The sequence below is a fragment of the Xenopus tropicalis genome, chromosome 5 (assembly GCF_000004195.4).
Source record: "Xenopus tropicalis strain Nigerian chromosome 5, UCB_Xtro_10.0, whole genome shotgun sequence".
Taxonomy (NCBI): Eukaryota; Metazoa; Chordata; class Amphibia; order Anura; family Pipidae; genus Xenopus; species Xenopus tropicalis.
Window position 1 is genome coordinate 54,300,099 of NC_030681.2, and position 16,380 is coordinate 54,316,478.

A 16,380-nucleotide genomic window follows, 5' to 3' on the forward strand; every position below is an offset into this window, starting at 1 on the left:
GCCTTTAGGCACAAATAAAAAAAAAACCCATAGTTCGTGTAAGGCAAAACACCTGTGTAGCTGAGATGAATGTGGCAACCTTCTTCTGCACGTAACAGAACTAATAGCTTTTACTTTAAACATGTTTTTTTTTTACATGTTGTAAGAGAAACACACACATATTTAGAAGTTGAGGTTTTGTTCCTGTGGACAGATTCCATCCAAAGTCATTTAAGAAATCTAAAACCACAATAAATCTTTTTTTTACTTCTCTAAAAGTTTGAAAACCAGCCAATGATCACAATCAGGTAACCAAAGTAACACTTTACTGACTTCAGTTAATCCACCACAGGCCACAAAAGCATCTTTATATTCCTTGTTTAAAAATGTGCCATAAGTGTGTCAGATCTGCGTGATATGCACATCCCATTATTCTTGGAAGGGAGTAATGGTGTTGTGGGAAGTTTGCAGAGTGCTACCTTTCTTGCACATTATTTACAATTATTGAGGGGGCATACCCCTAATAAAGACAGACACAGAAAATAGAAATACTATACAGTGTATTTTAAAAAAGGGGTATATTATTTTGCAAAAGGCTCACTTTTACTGTTCATAATAAAAAAAAGTACAAAGGCTTTCTGCCAAAATGTTGGCATAATACCTATTTAGATGGGTATTTTCCATAAAAAAGAAACTGTGTTGGGTGGTATGCATTTATGGGAGTTATGTAATAAAAGCCACTAAGTTTGCCCAGGAGCAGTAACCCATAGCAACCAATCAGCAGGTAGAATTTAATGGTCACCTGTTTAAAGGAACACATCTTATTGGTTGCTATTGATTACTGCTACTGGGCAAACTTAGTGCCACTTATTACATATTGGGGTATGTCTTTACTTTGTATTGTTTGTATTATTTTGTAAAATGAACAGTAAAAGGTCTCTAGAAGTAATTTACTTATGAAGATAGAACTTGTCAGAACTTGGGTTAAGTTCAGACCTTTCACCTGTCGGCACTCCCTAACTTAGTTAAGTTGTGTAGCGGGTCTGATAGGAGAAGCCTGCACGCTACCCCGAGCCTGCATCTCATGATTACTGTGATGCCAAACACAGGCAACTGCTGTATTCAGGGGAGAAGTGCAGGTCTTTGCACTCCATTGTGGAGTGCAAAGATTTGTGTTTAGTGTGTAAGTGAAGAGCAGGGTGTGCACTGTTTGTGCCTTGAACTTTGCACCTTGCCCTTCACTAAAACATTATGCCTTTTTGTTGAAGACTAACTTGGCGTAGCACTGTGCTTTTTTATAGTAGGGTGTGTATCAAGCTGATACACACCCTACTATACTTGGATGAAGTCAAATAAAAAATTGAAGCTTTAACCAACTGAATAACAAAGGAAAAACATTTTATCCTAGTACCCATAGTGCAGTCAAACCTCTACTTGGATCCACAACTGAACGCTGCCAGCAGCCGTAAACACGCCTGACAACATCCATTGGGATCTAGGAAATCAGAGCAGCATTTCCTCTTAGACACTGGGTGCTAACATTCAAAATGAGTGCCTCAAGTAATGCGGAAATATTTCTCAATTTGATCCAATAAATTTTGGTCAGCATTAAATTCTTCATTTGAGTTATATATGCAGTGTATAAACCAAGTGAAATCAGAAAACATATTTAAATTTGCCCTTAAACCATAGCAACAGCAGTAAATGATTGTTCACTCTACATCTTAATGAAAAAAGTCATATATTCATGGCTTGAAACCGATAGCTAAAAGGAAGCAAATTGATTGCTAACATGTTTTTGTGATTGACACAATGGCATTAAAATAGAATATAATGCAAATAGACGACAGATCATACTATGTAATATAAAAACATGGCTAATCGCCTTAAGATGCTGCAGAGCTTTACTGCTTTTGCAGTATTTTGTGGATAATAAAATTTGGTTATGGATCTTCAATAATTGAGACTATTTGTGATAGCACAGAATCATTTGTACTACTTATATGGAAAAAATACATTGATCTAGCTCAGCCTTTCAAGTCAAAATAACTAGACCATCTGCTCTGAACTTAATGCATCCATTTATTGCTTGCTCTGCATTATTACTTAGTACAGCAATGGAACTGAATTAAAAGCTTTCTCCTAAACTGTATAAGTCTATAGATGCAAATACTACCACCTCCAAACAGAACCTGCTCAACACACATCTCAATATAATTAACCAGGCAAAGGCATGTTTTGAAAAATGTATTGGTCGACCTCTTGACACTTGTAAAATATTCTTTATCTGACTAAAAACCAGTTCAATGGTCAGGGTTTAGCTTTAGCTTAAGAAAATACTAAAATACTAGCAAAAGTAATGCCCATCGGGCACTGATGTAGATGGTGGCTGCAACTTCAGTTTCTCAGGGTACATTATATGTGAAATATGACATTGTTGCAAATCCATGCCATAGAAGGTATTGGCTTAACAGGTACTATGGGTGGGGGGTGGGAGGGGAAGCACCCTTCTCTGGTATAGAGCGGTTAGTTTATTCACATTAGAGCAGTTAACTGGGAACCCATTAACCAGCAATTCACAAAACTTGTCATGGTCTCCAGCCATACAGCCAACGGACAGCCATAAAAACAGCTACTTCGACAAAGCTTATCTGGTCAAGGGTGGCAGAGCATACCACATCCCACACATTCCTTGGTCTCCCAGCATTCATGACAGATAATGTGCAGCCATACTGTGCAGCACAGCATGTCCCAAACCGGTGACAACCCCCCCCCCCCCAGCATTTCATGAAAGACACAATACTTGCCCCCCCCCCCAGCATTTCATGACAGACACAGTATTTGCCCCCTGGCAAAAAGGCACAGAACTTGTCCCCTCAACCACTTCATTACAGACACAGTGCTTGCCCCCTGAGCGTTTCATGACAGACACAGTACTTGCCCCCTGAGCGTTTCATGACAAACACAGTACTGTACTTGCCCCCTAAGTGTTTCATGACAGACACAGTACTTGCCCCCTGGCATTTTATAAAAGACACACTGCATTTCTCTTCACATTTTATGACAAGCACAAAGTGTCCCAAACAGGTGACACAACAGTGTTTGTCCCCCACCCAGCATTTAATAACAAACACAGTACTTACCCCCCCCCAACATTTCATGACAGACACAGCACTTGCTACCCCCAGCATTGCATTGTGTGTTTGTTCTTAGTGCGAGGAGCAGTACTGTTAAACATGAGATAAAGCAATCTCGCTCACAAAGGCCACACAAATAAATAAGTATCTTGGTGCAGAAAACTTATTTGGATACATTTACCTAACATTTAGGGCTATGAAACACAGTGCTACTTGTCGGAGCTACAAAACACCAGAAAATACACTGCCATAGAAAATACTGAGAATTTTCTCTGCTAAAACACATGTAGAGACAATAATCAGTAGTGTGTTTTTTGTAGTTTTGACAAGTAGCCAGGGTCGGACTGGGCCGTCGGGACACCGGGACAAATCCCGGTGGGCCCCGGCTCTAGTGGGCCCAGACGGCCAGACACAACCCTTGCCGGCGCTCCCTCTGCCCGACTGTTCCTCCACTGACGCGTTAAATTTACACGCTCGGGGGAGGACGTTGGGTGGGGGGCCATGCAAGGGGGGTTAGCGGGGCCACTGCAGGGGGGGGCACTGCAGGGCCCCGGGGCGGGAGCCACGGTGGGCCCTTCACCCCCCAGTCCGATCCTGCAAGTAGCTCTTGCTCTTGCCCTTACAGAAATCCTGGGTGCTGCTTTGTCCTTGCCTTTTACTTACAGGGTATAATAGTTTATCTGAAACCAATCGGTAATTTCTTATTCAGTAGGAAAATCTTTTTCTTACTCTTAAAAGGCAGTATATGCATATATATATATATATTGCAACCCAATAAATAGGCTTTTTTTCTTACAATGCATTTTGTCTATTCAGAATCTTAATTTTTTTTTATTTGCAGCAAGTATGCAGAGCAGTGAAACTGAAAATAATTTCATTTAAACTTGATGCCACCTCTTTGGTCCTTTGTGGGAGGAGGGGTAAGTACTTAATATGATTATCAGATTTAAACCCCCCTGTATAATATGCAGAATGACTTATGCTCAATAGCATCAACTGAATCATTGCAGGAAAGTAGTTACAAAAAAGTGTAGAACCCAATGCTCAGTCTTCTCTCAATGTTCGAGTTTGATTTTTGTTTTTTTTTTTGCACTAATAAACCTTGAATTCGAATTATATTTCAAAAACTTGAATGTCTGGTATTAAGTGCACAAAACCCAAAAACTCAAATGTAAAAATTTGCCATCTAGAAGCTTGTGAGTTTCTATAGAAGTCAATGGTAGTCACTTGAATTTCTCAATTTTTTAAAGTTTTCTGAGTTTGTTAACTTAAAAAGTTTGAGGTATTTGAGTTCTTTATTCAAACAAATTTTTAATAAAAGGGCGAGCATTCGATATGCAAGTGTTGATTTAGAAAAACATTTGATTACATAAGCCCCTTAGTGTCCCTGCTGTCCCTATTCAGCTTGAGACATGGTGCAACATGTATGCCTCCAAATGTTTTTTTGCTGGGCTCCCTGCAACCTGCCAAATCTCTGTAGATTTTATATGAAACCAACATATTAATACACTCCAGCCTGTGAATATAAGGTATAGTGGGTAATCGCCCAACAGATGCTAAAACTTGGACAGCACTATCCTAGAGAATAACAACATTCTTTATTGTCTGTGTTTTCATAATTCAAACATGCAGACTGATCCTGCAGCTGTTTAACAACTCCACATTTCGGATAACTTTAGTTCTCAATCCTCTAAGGATGCATGGAATGAACCTTATTAACCTTGAAGAGCTAATTCATGTCTATGTAGTGCTTTATTTTCCACCACTGACCAACAAACAAAAACACAAATGAGAAGTAAGGCGGCAGCCCCATTCAACAATATCATTGCTATTTCATATTTCATACAATATAATATATGCTCTCTAAATGGAATGCACCTGTTTTTGTCCAGTCTTTACATATATGGATGTAGACACCAGTTAGTTTTGGAGCCCATGCAGAAAGTTCTTTGTGTCGTGTGTGCCTTTTAGAAATCTCCCTTATAATTTTTTACATTAAATATCATTGAGAATACACCTTCATTGTTGCTGTCATGGGTCATCTCAAAAAGAAACATGCAACATGACTTGCAGTTAGACATAAAAAGTTTGCATCCTTGCTTTAAGGCAGTGTAGTCAGTAAGGTATTAGTACGTTCCAACCTAAGAAAAAAGAACATTTAATAACTATTACACATGTCCATACATGAATTTTTTAAAGTAATTAAATTGCAAAATAATTTGCAAGTGTTGCGTGGCTTCTGTCTGTGTATATATACTTGAATGATGCATGCCATAGGCCCAAGGTGCAACTTAGAAATTTCTTGAACCAACATTTAGTTTTAACTGATCATTCTGCGATACGATTGGATCCAAGGCCAGGGCATCCATTGATGAAATGTTTTGTCTGAAAAACTGATTTGGAAGTCAGAGTAGCTGTACAACAGTCATCTTTGTGGATAGTAGAATTAAACAATATCTGACTGGCTCCTAAGGTCTGAAAATGTTGCAACTTAGTACCCTTACATTTGATTTTCTATGCTGCCTTAAAACTAAAATTAGTTGAGTAGAACAGTTCCCAGGCGAAATTAAATGAGTACATTAATTTAATAAAAGGAATACTGTTAGAAACAAAGACACCTACACAGGCCTGAATTTGTGATGAGGCCCCAAAGGCCTGGACCTAGAGCAGCACAAATTTGGGGGTGGTGCCGACCAAGGTGCACTAAAATTTTGCTCCCCACTGCTCCGTATATGATTTTAAAAGGACGTGTAAATGTGCATGCACGCAGCGGGGGGTGCGAATGGGGGCGGCTTCGGGGCGCCCGGATAACAAATGTGGCACTGCACCTACACATATATGTCTGTGTCAGTATATCTATGAGTTCAATGAAACAGCTCTTATATAGTACAGAATTCTAATTGATATAATATTTATTAAAGTTACATACAGAATTCATCCATTTCCAATGGCAACATAATCTCTAAAGTGTGTAAATGTTGAGGAAAAAAATTATGAAGTAGAATAAAAGAGTGAAACTTTTTGCGGAAAAGTTTTCTTTTTTTTATATTTCAAATCTTTTTGAGCTGCTCTGGCTATAGCTTTATTAATTGGCTGAGGTTTCTCATTCATCTAGAAACTGCCTTGAACTTGCATGCTCTGAAGTAAAACTGCGTCATGTGTGAGGCAAAGGCCACATATCTCACAACATTGCACAAAGGAGGTTCAAGATTAACCAGAGAATTGAGCTTTTCTCTGAAATATTTTCCATAGCTGTATTGTGCTGTAAAGCAAGACCTGGCCTGCATCTCTAACTAAAGCCTCATTATAAAAGTAACTTTCTATCTCTCTGTCATGGAATTCGAATTATAGACAAAAAAAAATCAAAGGAGAGATATCTTTGCTTGTTCAAAACAAAAGCACCAGGTCATTATCAACTGCCATGCTATAGCTTAGTCTCACCTTCCTTATGGGGAAAGTAACAAAAAGACACATATATACATATATATATATATATTTAATTTTCAGACCGTTTTGTATCAAAATCAATTATTGCTGAAGCATTCAGTGCTTTCCACTAAAGCAAGATTTTTGCACAATGAATGAGCAAGTTACAGTTACAAACTCAAACTGTCTTTGTTAAATAGAGACAGTGTGTTAACACTAATTAAAAAGCGTTTAGATAGTGAGAGAAAAAGCAAACATGTCCTGGAACAACCGTTATATTTTACCAGTTGGTCTCCTTGTTGCCCAGTTTACCGACAACCTACAATTATATGTTGATAGTACAAGAGCTAGAGCAATGATCTGAGTAACGTCTCAGAAGTAAAATGCGAAGATTTTCCCAGAATTCCAGCATAATAGTGGTCACCTCTAAAAGAACATGCAAATTACAAATACAGACTCTTGTTACCCCAGACCATCAAATTTTGCAATAGGAATTATGTGTGTATGTAGATCGCCTGCATCCTCCAAATCCAGACTCGTCTGTCAAGCCATCAGTTAGTAAACAGCATGCATCACTTGTGGCATTGTCACTACTCTAGATTCCAAAGGGGGTGACCTTGACACCACTCCAGTTGACACTTGTGCACGGTGATATTGTCAACTTGTGTACCAATCTTGCTTTTAGCGACAGTTTGGGACTGAGCAAGTGAGTTTTCCAACTGAGAACATTATTCTAAAAGGATATCCACATACTTTTTCCATACAGTAAATGGACAAAAAATGGAGTTATGAAAAAATGGATTTAGTGGATTTATTAGGTGTTAATAAGGATCTATAAGGTTTTAACCTTGGAAGCCTAATATTATATAATGGTCTGTAAAACTCCCACAAAGCATAACTTTTCCAATGATTTGCTGATTACATACAGTACATAATGAAGAATTGAATTAAATTAAATATTAGGAACATTAATGAGCAATGCAAGGGTACAATTGCAGTTCTTCCATAATTAATAGGTGTTGAGGTTTTTATTGTATAACAGTTTATGGATATTCATCTTTCCAATAAACTACCCAATTAAATGCATGGAAGAACATGAAATCAGTCTACTCTAGCAAGTAACAAAAAATTGGCACTGAAAAATCTTTTTCAATGTCTGTATATATGATTGTCAGCTCCAAGGAGCAGGGCTCTCTCTACATAATGTATCTACATAATGTATTGGAATGTAATTGGTTTGTTTCATGTATATTATTCGATGTTCAGTGATGTTGAATATTTTGGAGCTTTGTTATACACACAGCCATTTTTTGGATCTCCTAAACAAAATATCTGATTTAAAAATAACCAAATGATAGGTTGAAAGGCAACTGCAAATGGCAACTGCAGTAACATTTTCTTAAGGGAAGACACAGATTTTTGGGGAAAAAAGGTATTTATTTTGTCATTTAAGGTGCTATTTTTTGTTTCTATTTATTATAATGTCCCCTCTCTTATTTATTTCAAAGCACCACAAGCTAAAATATATTACAGAGTTAGCCGTTTCATTCCTGGAACATTATAGGTAAGGTTGGGAAGATGTTACTTTTTCAGTCCCCATAGATTTTTTTAGAAATGGAAAAACAAAAGATAGAAGGCAAATATGCAATTATCCTTACTGAGGCCAGAGTATGGACAAGAAATTAGAAAATGGATGATATAATATTATTGCATAAATTATAAATTGCATATATTTAGGGTAGTTTTGTGCACTTTTTTTTAAACATATATTTATTGAGGATGGCCTGAAATCATTACAAATTCCCCATCAGCCTCTCAGAGCAAATTATCACCCCTTGTGGGCAAATGTATAATAATGGCAAGCAATAATCTCACAGTTTATAAGATACACTGAGCCTTTGCAACAAATATGAAAGAGAAAGCAATTTCTGAATCTGTCACATACAGTTGCTCAATGTGTGGGCGATATGAGAGGCAAATATTCATACTTTGTTATGCATTTGACAGCTATTCATTTTAAACTGCAGTTGAATATATGTTAGTCAATATGTTTTTTAACTGCATAGTCCACAGTGTTTGTTCTGAATGTTTTTAGGTAGTTTTGCTTTTATTTTAATGGATGTACTGTATGGCTGCCTATCAGAACAACTTTATATCACTCTGGTATGGTTTTCTTGTGACTGCTTAATCAGCAGGATTATAATGAAAGTACTGCAACTATATCTTCAAAAGAATAGAAGTGCTACTTACAGGTATTACACATCTGCAGTAATACATTGCCATACATAAAATAGAGCAAAAATTATATAAACCTTTACCTATATATCCTACCTATAAATCTAAAAAGCAGCAATGTGAAGAAAACAGAAGACATTTGAGATAATTTAGTAAAACCTGGGTAAGCATGCAAATGCTAATTACAACCAATGGTGCTTCAAAAATTCAGGGTAAGGTACAAAGTTTAGCACTGGTGGGTGCCTTTTCAGCCGCCAGTGCTTCCTAATTTATGTTTCTAGATTACATGCAAGTTAGGGGAGGGTAAATGGTGGCTGGATGGACGCCTACATTCCTCTCCCAGCCCAGTCCTTGTGAATAGAGTGTTGCCAAAATCATATAGCAATGTAATAATGTGGTGCTGGTCTTCTGGGTACTTACCCACAAGGAAGGATGCAAAGTTTAAAAAAAAATGGTGGTTTGTGCCTGTTTTGTGCACTTTGCATCCTGCCTTTTGCATAGCTTAAGATGCCAGTAGTCAGGAAAAACATATACATATTCCCATATAGAGTAAAACATTGGCTAAGGGAGTGTGGATGGAAGAATGAGATAATCCAATATTTCTCTATCAATTACAGATCAGAAAGACATTCTTTGGGGAAAATGTAAAAAAAAAAGTAAAAAAATAAAAATGTATTTTACAATGTAATCTTTTTTAGACTGTTATTGCATTGCGAATTTTAATAGCACATAGCACACTTTAAAGCATGCTATAAGGTGGCATACCCTTTTGGAGCAAACATTTTTTTCAGTAAGAAGTTTTATTACATACACTGTGCATTGGTGCAAACTAAAAATATGCAGACTTTCTACCACTGTCGGAAGTGGTCACTATAACAAAAGCTATATTAAAAATGTGTGTGCCAAGACATAAATGTTCTTATTGTAAGTCATTTAGCTCACCTATATTGGACCGCAGGTGTGGGGCTGTATAGTAATATTCAGTGGTGTAACTAGATGGCACAGGCCCCCCTACTAATAATATGGAGGTGCCCAGCACGGACGGCAACATCCCCCCACCTGGTAACTTCTCCATCGTATCTCAGTTCCCTCTCCCCACCTGCTCACTCTCGGGTAGGAAAGCAGCTGGGGAGGGGGTCCAGTGCTTCTTTCCCCCAGGTGCCTCAGATGTTTGTTGTTAAACAGGTCATCAGTAAATGCTCCCTGTTGATAGGTTCCTGTAAAGCTGGCCATACACGTACCAATAAAGTCGTATGATTTTTTAACCATTGTGTGGGCTCCCAATTGTGTTTGGTTATCAGCAGTTTAGTCGATCGGCCAGGTTAGAAAATTTCAGTCAGATATTGATAAAATCTGTGCAGGTATTGTGTACCGGACAATATCCTTGAGGGACCTACAATGCATTTCCAGGAGGCCGCTTTCATATGATTGGTGTCTGCCAACTATTTCATGTTCAGAACATGTTCCGATTTGTATTTTATGGGCTTTATCCTACAATTTCAGTGTGAACATTGGTTTTTAGATTGTTGCATTTAAACGTACGATCGATATCCGAACGTTCATTATTATTATTATTAACATTTATTTATAAAGCGCCAACATATTCCGCAGCGCTGTACAATAAGTCATAAGACAAAGACTAAAATCTGAAGTGTATGGTCACCTTAAGCGATTAGACCAGTAGCAGACTTTGCACCTTTTTTTGTACTTGATTCAATTCATATCAGTACTGAGCTGAAGCAATAATACATATTCATAGGTGATTAATTATCATTATATTAATTCAGAAAAATCTTTATGAATCCATTGGAACAGATTGATGCATAAAGACTAAATCTACTCCACATTTAAAAAAACTGTGCACTTATCTGAAAACCCATTATCCAGAATCTTCCAAATTACTGAGACCCCATCTCACATAAACTCCATCTTTATCAAATAATTGAAATTATAAAACATTATTTAATTTTTCTCTGTAGCAATAAAACCTTGTACTAAATCCCAACTAAAACCAAACTAGACCCAGGTGGAGGCCTCTACCACTTAAAAAGCTATTTCCTATTTCAGATTACCCAATGGGACACACTGCTAGGAAAATATATTTTTATGAAAGTTTTTTATTTAGATGAAGCAATGTTTTACATATGAGTTGTTTACGTTTTTACATTACTGACATTACATTGTTCATTTATATAACAATATAAATATATAAAATATATGAATCCCTTGTATCAGTTGCTTGGACAAAAGAATAAAAACAGCAGCAAAGAATATTTACTAATCATACCCTGTGCACAAGCAAATGCATCCTTAATTAATACCATATGTAGCTAAAAATGTTATATTTGAGTTATTATCCCTTTAAGAGCAAGTGACCAATTAGGGCATGATTAATTGTGTGCACAGAGCATTTCTACTCTGCACAGTTCCATGTATAGAAGTAGCAGCTACTCTCGGCTGAGAGATATGTGATCATTTTCTATAGATAATAATAGCAAATACATAATCTATAGGCACAAAGGGCTCTAACGTCAAATTCCAATCTGCCATAGAGAGCAATATGATACATAAGTGTATATAATTTTACATTTAACACCCAAACTGTAATGGAACATTTTGTAATTACTCCCAACAATTCCATAAAAACGTAAACACTTTCCATTATATTGGTACAAATATGACATGGAATTAACCTTTTGTTCAGACTTGTCCAACTCCTTCTTTTGGAATGTCACAAATGTTCTTCTGTGTTTCTGCTCTTTTAGTTATAATTCCACACAAGGGTGTGGGCATGCTCTGAGTTATGGAAAAAGAATAAATGTTTTCTCTATTTTAAGGACTTACAATATGTGGGTGGTGTTTGCCTGTGGTGTAGTTGTCGCTCTACTGCAAAGAGACTGTTAAGCAAGTGATATTTGCTTTGAGATTTCACATTCCCATCCCATTACATGCTGTGCAAACTCAAGATTTAGAAGTTAGGTTCAATAAACGAAAGATGTATTTTTAAGAGTAGATACAAGTGTATTTATCTAACGTGTAATATAACTTTGTGTTATTTCTCATGAGACTGAAGGAAAAAGTCGTAATCACTTCTTGCCACTTCCAGCAGTGTTTTACACAACAAAGTGAGTAGAGGATTCAGGAAAAGCATAATGCAGAGAACTTTTTTCTGTCTGCGGAGAATCGTTTTTATTGAGTTTAAGCATATACATAATGGAACAGTAAGTGATAACCCTATAAGGTATCACATTCTCACAGTAAAAAAGAAAGAGGAGAGACCAAGAAATAGGGTAAGAGCAAACCTAGAAAACTATTTTGAAAGCATATCTTAAAAAAGAACATCCCCCAACTGCCTATAATCCCCTCTAATGTACTGTACAAGTACATTAGAGGGGATTATAGGCAGTTGGGGGATGTTCTTTTTTCCCATAAAAACAATCAGCGCACCAGAGGCCACCCCTATAGATTAGAGGAACGGAGCTTCCATTTGAAGCAGCGTAGGTGGTTTTTCACGGTGAGGGCAGTGAGGTTGGGGAATGCCCTTCCTAGTGATGTGGTAATGGCAGATTCTGTTAATGCCTTTACGAGGGGCCTGGATGAGTTTTTGAACAAGCAGAATATCCAAGGCTATTGTGATACTAATATCTACAGTTAGTATTACTGGTTGTATATATAGTTTATGTATGTGAGTGTATAGATTGGTTAGTATAGGTTGTGTGCTGGGTTTACTCGGATGGGTTGAACTTGATGGACAATGGTCTTTTTTCAACCCTATGTAACTATGTAACTATGTAACTATGTAAGAAGCTATGGTGGTAGATAGATAAATATGTTCTTTGTGGTTAATTATGTCCAGCTGCCTTGAGAAATATAGAGTTCATGGTACCAACTTTTCGCATTATTTACCTGATTGTGTTGGACTGCTGCCAATATTTTCTCATAATGGTTGTTTAGAGACAGATACAGTTTTTTCTTATATGAAGGAGACTTGTAGTTCTTCCAGTGGTGCTCTACTTGCCATAAGAAGGGATAATGCTTATTCTCATCTGAGCAAAATTAATTGGCCCATCAGCTTAGCTATCAAATTGTGTCAGTTGCGCCAAGGTCTGCCTGGCATCATTTCTGGTGTTTGGTGTGCAAATGATGTTTGTGGATTATAATTTCACTGCAACTAAACTGCGGCATTGATGCAGGGTGCTAGTTCGACACCATCTCTTCTCTTGCCTGCAACTTCCAGTTCACTCAGTTGTTCCTGATGTAAATCAGTGCATGGGTTTTACTGGGCAACTGTTAAAAAGCAAACATCTTTATGGTTGCTATGGATTACTGCTCCTGGACAACCTTAGCACCTTTTATTTTAAATGGGGGTAAGCCTGCTATGACTTACAGCCAACCTGGCCCACCATGTACAGCCATATGGACAGCAATTTATTGAGTTACTATTAGTATTTATCACATGATTATCCCAGGTTTCATGTACTACCATCTTTATTGTTCTCTGTGTATAAATTCATTTCTAGAAATTAATTTTAACTCTAATTTGGTTATTCACATGCAGTAGATGGCAAAATCAAAATAAATTGTATGCACTACTTTATTTGCTATTAACCATGGGTCTTAATGGTGAAGACACACTGAGCTACTAGTAGCAGCTACTTTTTCATGGCTTGCCATTGCCATAGACAATACTGAGAATTGCTTCTGCTAAAACACACATAGAGACAATTATCAGTAAATGATAAGCATTGTCTATTTTAGTAGCCACAAAAAGTAGCTGCTACTAGTAGCTCTGTGTGTCTTCAGGGCTCTGGTACACGGGGAGATTAGTCGCCCGCGGCAAAACTCCCTGCTCGCGGGCGACTAATCTCCCCGTGTACCAGAGCCCTCACCCTAAAGATTCGTAAGGGTCCAGTATGTGCTAAAAAAAATTGTTACATGCTACTGTGTTTTTTAAAGCTTTCCCAAGGCTTTAACCTCTTGCAGATCTCTACGCATGGATTAATGACAACCTTACTAGATTCTTCTTAACTTAAAATGTTATAATACAACCCAAAGCCATAGCCATTATTTTTTTTGTGTGTCTTGAATTGATTCAAAGCTCACAATTGTTTGTTAAGGTTTTTTTCTTAAGCTTAAAATAGCATAATTCAACATCGTAAGCTCTTTTGGGCAGGGCTCTCTTCACCTCTTGTATCGGTTATTGATTGCTTTATATGTTACTCTGTATGCCCAATGTATGTAACCCACTTATTGTACAGCGCTGCGTAATATGTTGGCGCTTTATAAATAAATGTTAATAATAATAATCTTCTGTTTAGTGCCTATTCAATCTTTGTAACTCAAGCTGTGATAACAGGGTAGAAGCAGTTGTGACCATCAATCAAAATGCTCTTTTTCCTGTAGAAAGTGTCTGTTGCCATTCTATACTGTATGTATTGTAGCAGGTACAAGTGTTTTGATATCTTCTTTTTAAAAATCTTTAGCATTTAAAAAACATTTTTACCTTTCTTGCTTGAGAGGCCCAGTTAGCAAGAGCTGTATGCTTAATGATGCTGAGTGGCACATTGAAGGGTTGAACCTAATGGGCAGGTGTTTTGTGTAACCCAAAATAACTGTGTTATCTGTTGAATGTACACATCTGCAACATGTAACGCTTTAGCTTTTGCCACAACGGGCAGTGGTTTTTAGAGGCATCTGAAAATTTATTGTCATAAATTCCAGGTGAAAGAATGTATATTTTAAGTTGTTGCATTATTTATGACATTTGTAGCCAGGTATTAAATTCTGTTGTCAACAAAACATTAGCTTGAAAAAAAGCTTATACATTTTATCACACTGAAAATGCTTTGCTGCCTAGAATGGTGTAAAAGTATTTTTTTTTTTCATGGGTCTGGAATTAGAAGAAATGTACTTCTTATATCAGCACTCCCTGTTTTAGCCCCACCCACCACTCCTATGAGAAGGACCATCCCAAATCTCTAAAATGCCAACCCAACCTTCCTACCTTCTGTTTTTTCCCCCATTGGAAGCAAAATTTTCTTATTAACCTTGGAAAAGCATACGTGTTAGGATCTCTGTCCCTATAATTACTCAGCATTTGCTCTTATAACCTTGATGTCCCCAATCAGGGACATATATATTTCTGTGGATAGAGGAATGTGGGGTTCCCAGCCAGCTGCCACCATCACAAGTCTTTCCTAAGATTGAGGTAAAAAAGTTTGTCCCATAATCCGTTTAGCTAGAAATGTGCTGTTCTGATCTACAATGGTTCTGGCTATTTGCACACCTGGAACCCAAATGGATTTATGTCACTGGGCTTCCTGGTTACCATACTCTGGCATACAGTTGCATTAAACAAAAGATAAACTGAGCTATTCATGACATATTGTGTAGTTTTGTCCGGAACACATTCTGAACAAGGGGCTGCCAGTGGAACATGCAGGCACCAACCTCCTAACTTCCCTGCACCCGTAAGCATTGTCTCCACCCAGGTACAGGCAAATGCGGCGGATATTGGCTGTGAAATGCAAACTTTCATGGTTTTTTTGTTGCTTTCCACAGCAGGCTTATTTGTCCATAGATTGAGTAAAGGTTTACTCTGATCCATCAGTTGTTTGACATATTTGGAGAGTGCTGGAGAGTGCAAATCTATAATTGGTATTGATAGGTGAGTGAGCTCTATTCTTTGTTATGCAATGCTATCTTCCTGGTTCCTGATAAAGATTATGGGTATCTCAGGGGTTTTTAGGGTTTAAATGTCTGGCATTCTTTTTTTATTTTTGTATCAGTGTCTATTTCTTAGACTTTCAGTTTACAGACCACTAACCAGCAGTGTATCTTTTTAGACATTAGAGATGATGATATGTATTGTATAGAATTTTCTATAGCTTTATTGTATATACATTGCTTGTTATTCAACTTAGCTCATGTGTGCATTTTCTTTCTGCGCTATTAGTCTATAAAGACAGACTTTTTTGGTCTGTTAAAGGGATGCATGCTGGGTAGGTAGCTGATCAAGACTTCAGATTATAGAAGCATTCAGTGGTTGCCATGGTTACAGTGTCAGTCTAGTATTGTGCATGGGTGTTGCCTTTGGCCTATTTTCTCTCACTTTCTCTCACTCTCTCTTTGCTCTCACCTGTCACTCTCTGTAGTGTGTTCTCCACCTGGAGTAATTTGTTGTATTCACCTATGGAAGTTGCATTCTTATGGGTTTTTCTGCAACTGTGTTGCATTATTTATTATAGATTTCTGCTTAGAGCCTATTGCCATGGCATTATGGAAAGAGTATCATGCTTCTTTTCCTGTGATAAACACCATGTCATTATGTTCCCAGCTCTTTTTTGGTGGTTTTCTATAAGCTCTATTAGGACCTTCTGTTGGGACAGGGAATGGGGGCTAACCCTTCAATTTCTGAAATATAGTCTGTCCAGAAGAGGAATAATAATATAATATAAATATACTTATAAGCTCTTTGAAATGGATATTATTTCCATGGTGGCAATGCATGGCATATATGCTCTCAAACTGACATTCTAATTAGCTCACACACATAAATCTATTGTGTTTTCAATGATAATGAGAAATGCAGTTACATATATAC